The sequence below is a fragment of the Bubalus bubalis genome, chromosome 6 (genome assembly GCF_019923935.1).
Source record: "Bubalus bubalis isolate 160015118507 breed Murrah chromosome 6, NDDB_SH_1, whole genome shotgun sequence".
Lineage (NCBI taxonomy): Eukaryota > Metazoa > Chordata > Mammalia > Artiodactyla > Bovidae > Bubalus > Bubalus bubalis.
The window spans coordinates 18,079,407-18,097,073 of record NC_059162.1 but is presented as its reverse complement, the minus strand read 5'-3'; the positions used below and the strand labels follow the sequence as shown (position 1 = coordinate 18,097,073).

Genomic DNA, 17,667 nt, shown 5'->3' with positions numbered 1-17,667 from the left:
CAGTTCATTAAAAAATGTCCAGGTCATGAAAGACAAAAAGCCTGAAGGACTGTCACAAACAGGAGGGAACTGAAGAAACATGCTACTGAATGCAATGTTGGATCCTGAATTAGATTCTGAATCAACAAAATTTTGTTTTGCTATAAAAGACATTAGTAGCACAAGAGGCGAATCTGAACAGGCCTATAGATACACATTAAGGGAACTAGGAGTTGAGTACAGAGTATGAGAAAGATGAGGTAGGAATAGAAAATCAATCCGACAAGAAATACAGATTTCTAGTTTTATTGTTTCACATCAACCTGATTTATGCAAAAAGAGAAGCTGCAGAGGGACACGCAGTCTGTACTTTGGGGTTCCCAAGGCTGCCACACATATGGGAAAGGAGGTGAATAAATGGGTATTGGGGAGAGGTTTGGGGCTCCTGGACCTCAAGGCACAGGGATCCCCTGGACCAGAGCTCAAAGGCTTCACCCAAACCCCCAGTGACAGGGGCAGACCCAGCAGGAGGGGCAGGAGGAGGAGGAAGTGTTTGTCCATCTGTTGTCCCCAGGTCGGCTCTTCTTGGCTCAGCGTCCACTTCAGCAGCAGCCGTCTCCAAAGGACTGACCACTCCCCCCTCCACAGCACCCGGAGCCCCCCGAGGGCTGGCTGCAGCAGTCAGACCTGTGGGGTCTGCAGCGGTGGGACCTGCGGCGCCTGTGGTGGCTCAGGCAGCAGCCCCCACACCCAGAGCTGCAGCAGTCCCCGGAGCTGGGGCAACAGCAGGAGGAGACTGGGGGGCATTTTGGGGGGCATTTAGGGGTGGGGCACTTGGGGGCACACTTGGGAGGGGGCTGGCACTGCTGTTGGTTCTGCTGGCAGGACATCTTGGTGGGCAGGTTCAGGAGCTGAGGGAGAGACAGACGGCAGGTCAGACCAGCACACAGAGACCTCCCTGCCCCTTCCTGAACTTTTAGAATCATTTCTAATACATGCATTTAAATAACCTGACACTTTTATCATTTTAACGTCTTATCAACTACTCTTAAAACATCTCCTTTGAACCTCAGCTTATCATTTTAAAGTAAAAAGAGGTCATCAATTGCTTCATCAATTTGAAGGTTGAGACCAAATGATATCAACTAAAACATAATTTTTTCACTTATGTCATCCAAATATTACCAAAATATTTTCTTTATCAAAAAAATATTTTGTTAACATTGCAAATAATTGAATATTTTAGACATTTACAACATTAGATTAGAAGGAGTCTTAGTAATTTCCTGGCTGGTTCACCTTGTTAGAGAGAAAGACAAGAGATCCCTTGACTCAGAGCCTGGCCTCTGATGGTCTCAGAGATGCCTCTTACACTATCCTTGACCTAGAGAGCATTAAACTTCTTGTGCTTTTTCCCCTCTAGAGCTTGCACAATGCATTCCCAGGCTCTACCCTGACCCACGTATGCAACAATCTCCCAGAGTGCCTCTGATCCTCGCCTAACTCTGAGAATTGCTGTCCCCAGATCGTACTTTGCAGGGAATACAGTATCTCTCAAAGGTAAACTCCCTTTCTGAGACCTGTCCCAGAATGTGAGAGCAGCCAACGGTTTCCTTTCATCCTGAGAGTCCCACACAGCATCTTTGGTTCCCTCATAGTGTCCTTCATCATCACTAAACTCCTATGATTTTCTCACTCTTCCTGCCAGTTCCTGGCTCCTTCTGTCCTTCCAGGCCCTGTCTCTCTGTCTAATAATATGGGCCACAGCCCCCAAGGCCCTATCTCCTTCCCGGTGGACACTCACCAGAGTACAAGCAGCACAGGGTCTGTCAGTACCTCAGGAGAGGAGTGGATGGAGGTGCTCTGGCCCCGAGGTCCTTTTATCCCAGCCTTGGCCTCTGCACTCAGGTGTGAGACAGGGCCTGGGCATGAGAGGACCACCTCCTGCCACCCACGTGGCTCCTGTGACAGGTGATGACTGGCAGCTCCTCCCTGTCTCCCTCCACGGGGCTCAGGGCATCCCCAGCTCCAGTGCCACCTCATTCTCCTTACATTTGTCTGTCCCTCACACCTTCGTCTTAGAGTTTGGCCTCCTAAGCACTCCTGTCCTAATTCCTTGATGCTCTGCTTTGAACTGAGATTCATGAAGTGTCCAAGTGTCTCTGCTGTGTCCCAGCCCCCCAGGCCCATCATATGTGTGTGCCTGTGTGTGTTTGCACCAGTCCAGTTAAAAGCCCAGATTGGGTGTGAGACACACCAGGGACAGAATCCCAGTCCTGACCCTCAGCTGTGTGATCTTGTGAAAATCACCCAACTTTTCTCATTCTTAGTTTCCTCAGCTTTAAATTAGTTGCTAAGAATCATTCTCAATGGTATCCTGAGGGTCAACAGAATCATGGAAGAAAGATGTTTTTCTTCCTACAAAAGGCGCTGTAACACAATAGACCCTCACATATGAGCTATCTACTCACTGATAATTAAAAATGAGTAGTTTTTTTTTTTAAGGTAAGTTATTTTCTAAGATAAGTACATCTAACTTTTTAAATGAACATTTTTTTTCAACTGAGCTCTTTTGTACATTTTCACAAAATGATATCCATGCAGAGGAGCTAGAGAGTAAATCTGCATTGCCTTCTACAGTAGAATGAGAATTTGCCTTCCAAGGACCTTACATGAGGAAAGAGGCTGAGCCTGTGGACCAGAAAGTAGCAAGGAGAGACAATGACAGAGTTCAATCCTGAGGCATTTGTAGAGGAGGATACTGTGGAAATGAGCCTCCAGCTGGAAGAGGCAGGAGGGCCTGACAGAATAGGAAGACTTCCACACAGGAGTTCATTCAAGGACTTTGTTTTTAACCTTCAAACATTTTATGGAGATTAATGTATTGGCTGATGTTAATTTTGTATGTATCTTCCCATGCCTACAGAGCAGCAGTATTTTTAAAAATCATCAAATTAATTAGATGAAGGAAAATTAGACCTAGGAGTTAGCTATGAAAAGAAAGTGCTCCCTCCATAAGTGTCCAAAATAACTCTCTAAAGTTTGAGAGGAGGTAGACATAACTCAGTCTTCCTAGGTGGCACAGTGGTAAGGAATCTGCCTGCCAATGCAGGAGATGCAAGAGACATGAGTTTGATCCCTGACCTTCCCTGGGTCAGGAAGATTCCCTGGAGGAGGAAATGGCAACACAACTCCAGTATTCTTGCCTGGAAAATTCTATGGACAGAAAAGTCTGGCAGGCTATAGTCCATGGAGTCCCAAAGAGTCAGGCACAACTTAGCACACACAAAAAGACGTAACTCAGTAGTATCTATGCCTAAGTCTGTTGGGCAAGGAGAACCAATATCTGGTGAGCTGTATGTGTGGACATAATTGTATTCTAAATTGTTTAACAATATATATAATACAGACATAGATATGGATACAGAATCCACCTTGTCTATGTTCTCAGTACAAGATATCTCAAGATGCGCAGCCTCATCTGATGTTTCATTGCCTCCATGAGTTAGGATTTCTCCTTGATGCCAGTCTTGGGATACAAGCGTGTTCTCTCTCCACCATCCCACACTCTGGAATCATTACCCCCACATGTTAAGGAAGTCTCATCCAGGGCTCCAGAGCACGTTCAGGATCAAGGGCAGCACTTTGACATCCAAGGCGCTCTGCAATATGACTTAGCACAACTAATCCAACTTCTGATTTGCTTCCCTAAAAGAACTGACATACTGGATGTACTGAAAACATGTCTCTCCCTATCCTCGTTGTTCAGTTGCTCAGTCGTGTCTGACTCTTTGTGACCGCATGGACTGCAGCACGCCAGCCTTCCCCGTCCTTCACCATCTCCCTATCCTAGTCCTGTGCTTTATTCCATGATGTCTTCCTTTCTGAGTCAGGGAATTCAAGTCCTGCTTACTCCATGTCTTTTATGTGATATTTCTCACAAGTGAAATTTTAATAGATCCTCTGAAAATACAACTTGGGTCTTATATTTCTGATTCCCTTCAGCAACTGCACAGGGTTACACACACACGGGTGGTTCAGAGATTCTTAAAAATCCTTTCACTAGCATTAGCACTGATATTGCAGTTTACAAGTAGCTCTTCTCCATGACAGGTTATGCTCCTAGGAGACCACACACTGAGATAGGCACAGTGAGTTGTGATAGCCACATCACCCTGCAGCGATCTGCCTGTCTCACCTGGTTATGACATTGGCCCAGGTTGTTCCAATTAGCTTAGTTATGGGGGAGTGGACAGGATATCTGTGTACTGGCTCACACAGGATCCCAGCTCCTGATTCCTAGAATGATGGGGTAAAGAGGTCATCTGGTCCACACCTCTTCCTTGAGGTAGGGCAGAGCCCAAATATCAATCTAGATATTTGGACTTAGGTGATGAGTCAGAGACATGATTATAACCGTATCACTTGGACTGACCCTTTGGCCTTGGATATTAGCTGTCAATGGCTTTGGCTTCATTCAATAAACAGTTTGGTTACCAAAGGCTTTCTGAGGTCACATATTAAGGCAAGGGTTCTTTTTCTTACATTTTCATTCTTTCATCTTCCCAGTGAGCTGGAGGAGGCATTGCTGAGATTTAACATGAAGTACTTCAGACTGTATTTTTCTCTCTGTGCCTTCTTACTCTCCTCCCTTTCAAGCTACAAACTAGTACATTAACAAATTTTAGCTTTTTCCCCATTCTTGAAAAACTTTCTTTTAAATTTTAAATGATGAGACAATACTATAAAGGAAATAGATTATATAGGTGATTGTTACTTCATTATTATACTAATACTAACACTAAGTCACTTCAGTTGTGTCCAACTCTGTGCGACCCCATAGACGGCAGCCTACCAGGCTCCCCCGCCCCTGGGATTCTCCAGGCAAGAACACTGGAGTGGGTTGCCATTTCCTTCTCCAATGCAGGAAAGTGAAAAGTGAAAGTGAAGTCGCTCAGTCGTGTCCGACTTCTAGCGACCCCATGGACTGCAGCCTAAGAGGCTCCTCGGTCCATTATTAAGTGGCCAGAAAATACTTTAAGAATGGCACAAATCTCATAATATGTAAGAAGAAGGTGGATAAACAATATACAAATTTAATGGCATGTTGCAAAGTCAAAAGGACAAGTAATCAACTGCACAAAAATACAACACATGTGCCAGGTAAGGATTTAATATTCCTAATAGAAAAACATGTCTTAAAAAGGAAAAAGAAAATACAAAAAATCTAATAGACAAAGGAAAGAGGCAGCCCATTCTTATTCACACACACACACACACACATGCGTGAGTGCATTTTCTCAAGCACAAAGGCACAAAATTTGAAAAGATGTTTTTCTGAGGACAAAGGGAATGAAAAGTGACGACCGAACTGAGAAGATATCTTGATACCAAAAACAAAACAGACAACTCCTTAAAATAGAAACATGAAGTTTATTGTGGTTAACATTCAAATGAGTAGGATTGGGCAATGACGATCCAAAAGCATGAGCTGCTGCACTCGGAACCACCAAGTGGCCAGTAGGTCAGTTTTATAGTTAATCTAGGGAATAGGGTAAGTGCTTGAAGACTGGGAGTGCATTCTTAAGTCAAGACCTTGTCTTATTTACTAGTCTCATGGGTACTAGGAATATAGCAGCAAAGGTCTTTTTCATTGTCTGAGACTAACAGAGCAGAAAGGCTACCTGAATCTAATAAGCATTAGACAGTATCTATTAACTACACAGCCCTTGACTATAGAGAAACGAGTTACTAGACAGTACAGTCCTGGTAGGGTCAATGGAATTACAGGAATAGCTGGGTATGCTCAAGATGCCATCTGTTATACTAAAAGTCATACCATGTTCAGCATAACTAATATTTGAAACATTACAAAAAAAGGAACAAATATCTTATCTTTGGGGATGTGGTTTATCAGATTAATTTATTTGTTTCAAAATAACAATAATTGTAATGGCTAATAAAATATTGGATGTGAGAATTTGTGGTAATATACATTCAAATTTGATGGTGGCAATATAAATTGGCATAATTATTCTGGATGACAATTTAGTATATACTACTGTGTCCTGGTAGGCTGCAGTCCATGGGGTCGCTAAGAGTCGGACACGACTGAGCGACTTCACTTTCACTTTCCACTTTCAAGCATTGGAGAAGGAAATGGCAACCCACTCCAGTGTTCTTGCCTGGAGAATCCCAGGGATGGAGAAGCCTGGTAGGCTGCAGTCCACGGGGTTGCACAGAGTCGGACACGACTGAAGTGACTTAGCAGCAGCAGCAACTGTATAATCAACTTAAAATGAACATAGCCTTTAATTCAATAACTTTATATATGAACTTAGCCTAAGAAAATAAAGATATGGTATAGAAAAAATTCATTTACAAGAAAGTTCATTGCACTAAACTGAATAAAAGAACTCAGCAAAGTAGCAGGATACAAGATCAATATATAAAACACAAATTATAATCAATTATATCAGTGACACCAGAGTAATAATTGTTTCATATAGAATGAACAGATTCCAAAAATGTTTGGGATAAATATTTGATAAAATATAGATATTTAAATACTATCAAAATATCTCTCACCAGTTATTTTATTTTTTTAATTTATTTATTTTTAATTTAAGGATAATTGCTATACAGTATTGAGTTGGTTTCTGCCCAACATCAACATGAATCAGCCATAGGTATACATATGTTGGGAGGGATTGGGGGCAGAAGGAGAAGGAGACAACAGAGGATGAGATGGCTGGATGGCATCACCGACTCAAAGGACTTGAGTCTGAGTGAACTCCGGGAGTTGGTGATGGACAGGGAGGCCTGGCGTGCTGCGATTCATGGGGTCGCAAAGAGTCGGACACGACTGAGCGACTGAATTGAACTGAACTGAACTGAACTGAATACATAATGTCGCTTCCGTCTTGAACCTCCCTGCTTCTTCCCTCCCCATCACACTCCCTCTAGGTTATTACAGAGCCCAGATTTGAGTTCCCCCAGTCGAAGAAGGCAACGGCACCCACTCCAGTACTCTTGCCTGGAAAATCCCATGGGCAGAGGAGCCTGGTAGGCTGCAGTCCATGGGATCGCTAGAAGTCGGACACGACTGAGCGACTTCACTTTCACTTTTCACTTTCATGCACTGGAGAAGGAAATGGCAACCCACTCCAGTGTTCTTGCCTGGAGAATCCCAGGGACGGGGGAGCCTGGTGGGCTGCCGTCTATGGGGTCGCATAGAGTCGGACACGACTAAGCAACTTAGCAGCAGCAGCAGCAGCAGCAGCAAATAGAAAATTCCTATTGGCTATCTGTTTTACATATGATAATATATGTTTCCATGTTAAAAAAAAAAAACAAAACAGTAAACAGGCGATGAAGAACCCTGGCAGACATCACCTAAACCAGGCAGTCAAAGTTGTATCACCAGGAATAGGACAAGTAATTATATACACTATGAAACTGAATATCAAATTCTAAGAAGGATATAGTACCACCTTCCCTCCTGGCTCAGATGGTTAAAAAAAAAAATCTGCCTCTAATGCTGAAGACCCAGGTTTGATCTCTGGGTAAGGAAGATCCCCTGGAGAAGGGAATGGTTACCCACTGCAATATTCTTGCCTGGAGAATTCCATGGACAGAGAAGCCTGGCGAGCTACAGTCTGTGGGTTCACAAAGAATTGGACATGACTGAGTGACTAACACTTTCACTTCATTTTCTATGGGATCCCTACAAAAATGCTAAATCACATCTAGTCAAGAAGAAACATTAGAAAAATCTGAATTGAGGGACACTGTACAAAAACCAATGGCTCTTAAACAACCTCAGTCATGAAAGACAAAGAAACCTGAAGAACTGTCATAGATAGGAGACAAAAAAAACATGGCAACTAAATGCGGTGTTGCATTCTGAATTAGATACTAAATCAATAAAATTTTGTTTTGCTATAAAGGACATTAGCAGCACAAGAGATAAATCTGGACAAGACCTGTAGATACTGATGCATTAAGGGAACTGGGAGATGAGGACATAGTATGAGAAAAGTAATGTAGGAATAAAAAATCAGTCAGTGCAAGAAGGAATACAGATTTCTAGCTTTATTGTTTCACATCAGCCTGGTTTATGCAAAAGGAGACGCTGCAGAGGGACATGGGGTCTGTGCTTTTGGATTCCCAGGACTGTCACATTTACTGGAAAGGAGGTCAATAAATTGGTTTGGAGAACAGGTTTCGGTTCCTGGATCCCAGGGCACAGGGATCCTCAGGACCAGAGCTCAAAGGCCCTGCCCAGACCCCCAGCAAGAAGGGGAGGCCCAGTTGGAAGAGCAGGAGGAGGAGGAAGTATTGTTGTCCCCAGGTCAGCTCTTCTTGGCTCAGCGTCCACTTCAGTGGCAGCCGCCTTCAGAGGACTGACTGCTCCCCCCTCCGCAGCACCTGGAGCCCCCCAAGGGCTGGCTGCAACAGTCAGAGCTCCAGGGTCTGCGGCAGTGGGACCTGCGGCGCCTGTGGTGGCTCAGGCAGCAGCCCCCACACCCAGAGCTGCAGCAGCCCCCGGAGCTGACACTGCAGCAGGAGGAGACTGAGGGGCACTTCAGGGGACACTTTGGGGGACATTTCAGGGTGGGGCACTTGGGAGGGGGCTGGCATTGCTGTTGGCTCTGCTGACAGGACATCCTGGTGGGCGTGTTCAGGAGCTGAGGGAGAGTCAGAGAACAGGTCAGACCAGCACAGAGACCTCCGTTATGGACTTTTGCCATCTTGTATTTCTCTGATATTCTAAAAGCCTGGCAAAGTCAGTCATGGAGAAATTATATCTAGAATATAGTTTTTCAAATGCTTTCCTACTATCTCATTTGAAATTTGAGAGCTTTTTGTAAAACAGACATAGGTTGTCTTCTTTCAACAAAGCAAGACATAGAGGACAACCGAATTGACACGCCCAAAGTCAGGATATTTTCACTAGAGAAGGCAGAATTAGCATTCACAAAATCTGACTCGTGTTCACTCTACACCACTCAGAATTCTGAAAATGTCCACTTTAGGAGCCAGTTGACATCACCAACTCGATGGACCTGAGTTTGAGCAAGGTCCGAGAGTTGGTGATGGACAGGGAAGACTGGCATGCAGCAGTCCATGGGGTCTCAAAGAGTCAGACACGACTGAGCGACTGATCTGACTGACTGAGAAACCAGTTTGGAGCAGCAGTGTTCTCTGCTAAGGAAGAACTAAGAATTCCCTTCTGGAGGAATTTCCCAGATAGCTTTCCAGAGACACATATTGTTATTGAAAGGTTGTTGTTGAATTACGCAAAGACACCGGGATTCTTGGCCCCCGGAGGAGAAGAATTCAATCTGGGGCCAGAGACAAGGCTTGATCGCTCAGAGCTTTTGTGTAATAAAGTTTTATTAAAGTATAAAGGAGATAGAGAAAGCTTCTGACATAGGCATCAGAAGGGGGCAGAAAGAGTACCCCCCTGCTAGTCTTCAGCTGGATGTTATATAGTCACTAGCAGTGACTATAAGTGAAAGTGACTATAAGTGAAAGAAAGGAATGTCTTAAAACTCAGAATGGCACCATGCCCCTCACCCATAAGATGCATTTTGGAATAATCTTGGCACCAAATGGTTCATCCTGGGCCATAAAATGATTAACTTGAATTTTGAAGAAGGGCATATCACCATACAAATAGTTTCATTTACATAGATTAGAGGACCAATATCTGAGTATAACATACTGGTTTGTCAAGTAGGTTCTGAGCCAAGAGGGGGAACTGACTTGAAGACAGAGTTTGGGGATAAATGCATAGTACATTAACATAGCTTAAGACAAACTTTTCCTTAAGAAAAAGGCATTGGTTATCTCTGGGTTTGAGAATAGTTAACTTCAGGTGAAACCAGGTGTCATTATGGCAGCACAGTATTTTAAGAGAAACCTTTCAAATTTGTATAGAGAAGGAAAAAATATCACTAGTTTGTTTCCTCCTTCTGCTTAAGAGAGATAAAAATGTCTGACACTTGCAGGCTATTTCCTCCGTTTGGAGACCTCTGGCCTTCCTGCCTGTTACCCTCTCATTATCATATGTATCTTATATAATTTCATAATTATACATATGTATTTGGTTAACCAGCCCATATGTTGACCCTTTGCAATTCTGTTTATATATTATCTATCTGTATCTGTATTTATCTGTGTTCATGCTTGTATATATCTATACCTATGTGTACAGGTATACCTCTATTTCTATGTGTATATAAAATAGAGTTACCAAATCATTTTAGAAATAGAGAAGAGAGTTCCAGATCAATCAAGGCAAGCTGAATGTGAACCTAGGTTTTCTGGTCTAGTGAATCTAGTCTTGGTTATACACCCTTTATAACACAAAACCATTTTTTCACACTTTAGCAGGTGAATTTCAATGTGTTACTCATTCACCTTATGAGTTTCTGATACGGATGACCAGGCACCACTCCTGACCGACTAAATGACACTTCATGAGGGTGAGGCCCATGGCTATCTGTGTTTATCAAACCCCAAATATGTTGCCTCTGGTCTCCACTGTTTGAAAATCACTATGACCCTAGTAGAGGCTTTGTAGAAGAAACACAGCCTATTTCTCCAGGGTAAGATTTTCATTCTGAAAGTTTTGTCTTATCTAAGTCTGAGAAACTCAAAAAGATATAGAACTAACTTAGAGCACAGAGCGTAGACACACAAAGGCCACATCCTGCCTCACAGCTCATCCTTCATCAGATTTCTAGATTTCCTCTCTAGCTCCCCTCATTCTTGCCATCCCCAAGGCCATGCCTCCCCACCCTCCCTTCTGCTCTGAGCATCCTCTGTGGAAGGTCCTGCTCCCACTCCCAGGGGACTCTCACTAGGGTACACACAGCACAGGGTTGTCAGCACCTCAGGAGAGGAGTGGATGGAGGTGCTCTGGGCCCAAGACTCTTATCTTGGTCTTGGGCTCTGCCCTCAGGTGTGAGGCTTGATCGCTCATGACCTGGGCATGAGAAGACCACCTCCTGCCACCCATGTGGCTCCTGTGACTGGTGACATGTGATGACGGGCAGCTCCTGTCTGGCTTCCTCCATGGAGTTCCTGGCAGCTGCTCGCAACCAGGAAGAGGACTGCTTAGAAAAGGTGACAGGGAAGAAAATCCCTACCTATAATTCTTCCCCACTCTCTCTCCCTGGAAGATACCCACCTTGATTAATTTTAAACCTTGAATTCCCAACTCTTTTTTATCTTGTCTCCCAAATCTTAATTCAAAGGTTCTGAGCAATCTGGTTTAAATCAAGTTTCACAGAATCTTCCAACTCTATTATTTTTTGTGAGAGAGAGAGAGAGTGTGTACCCTCAGGGGCATGAGTTTGGGTTTGTTTGCATATGTATATGTACTACAACTAAGAACCTCATTTAAAGAGTCATACAGACCTGAGAGAATCATTCTGCCACCTATTGGCTGCATGACTCTGAAAACTGTTACATCCTTCTTGTTCTCAGTTTTGTCAGTCTACAAAGGAGATAATATCAAAATAACTGTCCAGGAATTTGTGAGAGTCAGTGAAATAAAGCAACATTACATTTCTGGTAGAGAGTTTAAGTGTGTGCTGTGTGCGTGCTAAGTCGCTTCAGTCATGTCTGACTCTGTGCGACCCTATGGACTGTAGCCTGCCAGGCTTCTCTGTATATATTGTTACAAATGCCAACATATTCATATTTTATAAATTACAGCTGCTTTCTAAAGAGTTGATATGGTTAGAAAATAAAAGACTCTTTCGTTATGTTGAGGTTTTTGCTAGGTTTTAACAAGAAAATATGAGCCAGGAATGAAGTTTTCTGGAGGAGGAAGAGAGAGATGACTTAATTTGCTAATTAGAATGAGAATTCAGATTTCCCATGGTTGTATGGGAGGCTTGAATGAAGTCTACAGCCAAGAAGGAGGAAAAGTAGTGAAGAGATGGTGAAACTGTAATGTTGGGCACGGCCTGATGTAAATCAGTCAAGAAACAGACATTCGTAGTGAAGTGGAGGCCAGAGAATATTTGAGTGAGTGAAAATCACTCAGTCATGTCTGACTCTTTGCGACACCACGGACTATATGGTCCATGGAATTCTCCAGGCCTAAATACTGGAGTGGGTAGCTGTTTCCTTCTCCAGGGGATCTTCCCAACCCATGGATCAAACCCACATCTCCCTCATTGCAGGCGAATTCTTTACCAGCTGAGCCACCAGGGAAGCCTAAGACAAGCATATCTAATCCTTCATAGAATTTTTTTTTGTGTGTGTGTCTTTCTGTTTTATGAGTGTCTTCCAACTTCTACTCTTTTAGGACTTCAGTTCAGTTATCTATATGAACACAGGCTTTTCTTCATAAGAATATTGGTATTTTCACATTTGTAGGAGAATAAGGGAAAGGGCCAGAGCTTGCATTTGGGTTGATAGTAAGCTAGACAACAGGAGCCTTATCTATGATATTACAAGATTATTAAGCAACTAGACTAATTTATCAGATGAAGAAGAACTGGAGTTAAAGATAATTATAGAAAGAAAGTCTACTTTCCTCAGACTTGGGGAAGAACTCTGGAATTCCCTAGACCCAGAATAGATATTGATTTGATAATATCTAGGTCACTTTGTGCAGTATGAACCCTATAGTGTTGAGATATATGGTCTGTATGTACTTGAATACACTGCTACTTAGAAATATTACAGAGATTATGAGAGAGACTAAATATGTGAAGATATGTATGTGTATGGATATATATGCACCTACACCCACACACACATATATATATATCTCACCATGCTTCTCTCTGCATCTGGAATTTCCTGGTGCTCAGCCTTCTCTAAATTGTCCTGCCTCTTAAATGCCTTATCTCTCCTTTGGCCCATCCCTCATTGGGTTTCAATTCCCTCACTGAATTCTATTCTTCATTGGGTTCCATCCTTCACCTTCAGAAGTAAGTTTCCTGGACCACTAAGGAGGTTTCACCTTGGGGTCTACAATAAGCCAGTCTCTACTGATGGATTGTTGAGGGCTTTGTAGACCCTGGCTACATCCCCAGTATAGGCTTTGCTACTTCCATTTAGAAATGTTCTTAAGCTGAAATGGCTCACTTTTTTTCTACTGTAATTTGTTTCTGCTTGTCAAACTCCTATGCTTTATTCCATGTTTTATGTTCAACTGAAACTGTTTTGTTCAACTATAACTTGCTGTGATATTCTTTTTGTGTCTTTTCTCTGAAATACATTTAAAACAAGCTCTCCTTGAATCCTCAGCTTGGGTCTTATATTTCTATCTCCCTCATCAGTTCCTAATATAGGACTGTGCATTCAATGGGTAATGAGTTTTAAAATTTATTCATTAATATTAGTGTTAATTTTATTTTGATGATGACTTAAGCCATCATCAACAGAATTCTTACTCTGAAATGTTCACATTACAGTGTACAAACCCTATCATCTTGCATAAATCCTTTCCTTGAATACCTGGGTATGGTTCATGCTGTTTCAAAGAGTATATTTAATTAGTAATTTTGATTACTTTGCTCATGCAGGTAGCTTTGATTCAGGAATCCAGTCTATTCATTCCAAAGATGATGATGTGGAAATTATTCTATCCATGCCTCTGCCACAAAGGGCAGTGCCATAAAATACCAGTTAACTTGACTTGGGTTAGGCAACATGATGTAACATCTTTACAACTGGGTTTAGATCTCAATGGCTTGGGTACCATCTTAACATAAATGATATGCACTAGTAAAGGACTGATTTTTTGAGACAACATATTTCTTTGGTGGTCAGGCCTTCGTAATCTCAGGAGATAGGAGAGAAGAATGCTGACCCCTAGTGAGAATTAATGCAGACAGTGAATTTTGCTGTTTTCCAGATCCCACACTATACATATGAGTGATTCTTATTAATTTCCTTCTACTCCAAACTTGTACTTATAGTAACAACAATAAATCAATACTCAAAAATTACTAGAATATGTACCTAGTGGTTTTTTATAAGTAAAATAGTTTAAGCATGACAAACAATATCACCACATTAATTGAGAGAGACACATGCATCCCAATGCTGATTGCAGCACTGTTTACAATAGCTAGGACATGGAAGCAACCTAGATGTCCATTGGCAGATGAATGGATAAGGAAGTAGTGGTACATATTGACACAATGGAATATTACTCTGCTATAGAAAGGAATACATTTGAGTCAGTTCTAATGAGGTGGATGAAACGGGAGCTTATTCTACAGAGTGAAGTAAGTCAGAAAGAGAAACACAAATACTGTATATTAATGCATATATATGGAATTTAGAAAGATGGCAACGAAGATCCTGTATGCAAGGCAGCAAAAAATACACAGATGTAAAGAACAGACTTTTGGAATCTGTGGGAGAAGGTGAGGGTGGGGTGATTTGAGAGAACAGCATTGAAACATGAGTATTACCATATGTAAAATAGCTGACCAGGGGAAGCTTGATGCGTGAAGCAGGGCACTGAAAGCTGGTGCTTTGGGACAACCCAGAGAGTCGGGGTGGGGGAGGGAAGCGGGAGGGGGTCAGGTCTGGGGGACACATGTGCACCCGTGGCTGATTCATGTCAATGTATGGCAAAAACCACCACAATATTGTAAAGCAATTCTCCTCCAATTAAAATAAAGTAATTAATTAAGGAAATATCACCACATTAAAAACCTATATGGGGCAATGCATCATTTTAAAAACAAAATGTACAAATCAGTAATAGGTCAAAATTCAAAATAAACAGTAATTTATTATAATTTTATAGAAAATAAATAAATAAACCTACCTACAAACTAATAGACAAAATGCAAGAACAAATAGCTTAGGAAGAAATTCACATGAGTAATACATTTTGAAATTTATTGTTTCATGTTTGTACGTACAAGTAACCACAAAGTACAAATAAATAAGAATGACTTCTCAGGAATGAGGCCTATCAGATTTATTCCTTTATACAGAACTGGAACAAATATAAAAGGGGTAACAAAACTCAGTATTGCTGAAGATGATCAGAAGTGGATCTTAAGTTGTTAGAAATATAAATTGGCCTAGCCATCTGAGTGGAAGTTTGGTGATTCATTATTCAACACATAATTACTCTTTGTATACAAATTAGCTTTAAGATGAACATACTCTTTAAAACAGGCATTGAACTTCTAAGAATGTAACCTAAGGAAAAATGCTATGCTATGCTAAGTCACTTCAGTCGTGTCCGACTCTGTGCGACCCCATAGATGGCAGCCCACCAGGCTCCCCCGTCCCTGAGATTCTCCAGGCAAGAACACTGGAGTGGGTTGCCATTTCCTTCTCCAATGCATGAAAGTGAAAAGTGAAAGTGAAGTCGCTCAGTCATGTCCGACTCTCAGCGACCCTATGGACTGCAGCCCACCAGGCTCCTCCATCCATGGGACTCTCCAGGCAAGAGTACTGGAGTGGGGTGCCATTGCCTTCTCCGAAGGAAAAAAGGTTTTATAAAAATTGTATGTGTAAGAATAATTGCTACAGGAGATTAAAATAATAACAAAAGTTAAAAAAAGTTGCAGATATATCAGAATATATAATAAATTATGTTTTTACTGACCAGCAAAAAGTAATTCAAAAATATAATTTTAGAATTTGCTAAACTATAAAAATATATAAAGTCTAAAATATGATCCTTATGTAAAATTTTTTGGTAAAAGAGAAGACTTTATTGAAATACATTATAAAGTACCAAAATAAGTAGAGTTATACTGTATTTATGGATGAATAAAAAAAAGAAAAATTATCATAAAATTTGTCACTCCTTCACAAATTAATGAAAATATCTTTGAAATTTTCATCACAATTCTGAAGATGTTTTGTCTTTCTTCATTTTCATTTGTGGGACATGACAAGCTGACTCTAAAATTTATAAAAAAAAAAAAAAGCAGAGGTCTAGTAATTGTTAAAACAATCTTAGGGAGCAGAACAAAATCATGGAACCTGTATGATTAGATAGTGCAACTGATTTTACACCTACAGTAATGAAGGCAGCAGGATATTCTCACAGGGACAAATTGACAATGAAAATAATCATCAGTCCAACTACAGAAGTACATATGTGGAAATTCAGTTATGATTGAGTGGGTATTTTAGATTAGTGGTGAAAGTGAAATATTTGATTATGATAAGGAGACAACTGTTATCCACTTGGAAAAAATGTTAAATATGAAATTGTACAAAAATTCTTCCTAGGTTGAATCAAGGCCTTAACTTTTAAAAAACTTCTTACTTTATATTGGTGTATAGCCAACTAACAATGTGATATTTTCAGGCACACAGCAAAGCCATTGGGCCATGCATATATATGTATCCATTCTGCCCCAAACTCCCTTAACTTCTGAAGGAAAGCAAAATTTTACAACTTTCTAAATAAAACTGAAAAGAACAGATTTCTGAATTTATAAATGGTTGAGAAGTCATAAAATCATGAAAAGTGCAAACAATACAATGTTGCAGAAATGCAGTTATATTAAAAATAAAACACTTTCTAATTAAATGATAGTATTAAAAGGTAAACAGGAAAACAACTTCTTTGGGAAAGATACGGCTCATTTAATAACAGTGCATTAATAACCAGGATATGTGAAGAACACTTACAGATCTTAATAAAAAGAAATTAAAAATAGAAAAATAGTTTTAAAATAAAACCAAAATTCGTAGAAGAGGAAATCCAAATAACCAACATAAAAAGATGCTCATGATCATTACTAAGCAAGAAAGACACATTAAAACTGCAATAGTATACCAATTCATATGCATCAAATGGCAATTATTTTAAGTCCAGTAACAACATGTAGAAAGGGTGATTCTTATATTGATATATCATAAGTAGAACTAGAAATTGATAAGAGGAGCTTAGAGTGACGGACATGATCTAAAACACAACAGCTCCACTTGTAGGGGCTTAACTTAGAGAATCTCTCCAACATATATGAAAGCAAACAAAAATCTCCATAGCTGCAATATTTATACAGCAAAGAGAGCAAACAATCTAAGTGCTCATCTAAAAACAGAGGAAGGATAAAATCAAGCTCTCATACTGTACTCATAGATGGATACTATACATTGTAGAAAGAAAGTATAGCTACACAAATCAGCTTGAATAACTGACAAAGTCATGTTTAAAGAAGAAAGAAAGTTACAGATGAGTCACTCAAGTCTGATGCCATTAAGATGGTAGGTGTGCAAGAGGGCATCAGAGGGCAGACACACTGAAACCATACTCACAGAGAACTAGTCAATCTAATCACATTAGGACCACAGCCTTGTCTAACTCAATGAAACTAAGCCATGCCCGTGGGGCAACACAAGACGGGCGGGTCATCGTGGAGAGATCTGACAGAATGTGGTCCACTGGAGAAGGGAATGGCAAACCACTTCAGTATTCTTGCCTTGAGAACCCCATGAACAGTATGAGAAGGCAAAATGATAGGATACTGAAAGAGGAACTCCCCAGGTCAGTAGGTGCCCAATATGCTACTGGAGATCAGTGGAGACATAACTCCAGAAAGAATGAAGGGATGGAGCCAAGGCAAAAAGAATACCCAGCTGTGGATGTGACTGGTGACAGAAGCAAGGTCTGATGCTCTAAAGAGCAATATTGCATAGGAACCTGGAATGTCAGGTCCATGAATC

The 17,667-nt window shown here is 41.1% G+C and overlaps 1 long non-coding RNA gene across 1 annotated transcript; it reads right to left on the bottom strand.

The window, feature by feature from the left end:
- Positions 1–269: 269 nt before the first annotated feature.
- Positions 270–1,848, bottom strand: LOC123334226. The gene is made up of 2 exons (XR_006641245.1): positions 1,784–1,848; positions 270–890 (listed from the first exon to the last, which is right to left on the bottom strand). It is a non-coding gene; the product is annotated as an uncharacterized LOC123334226 (long non-coding RNA).
- Positions 1,849–17,667: the final 15,819 nt, after the last annotated feature.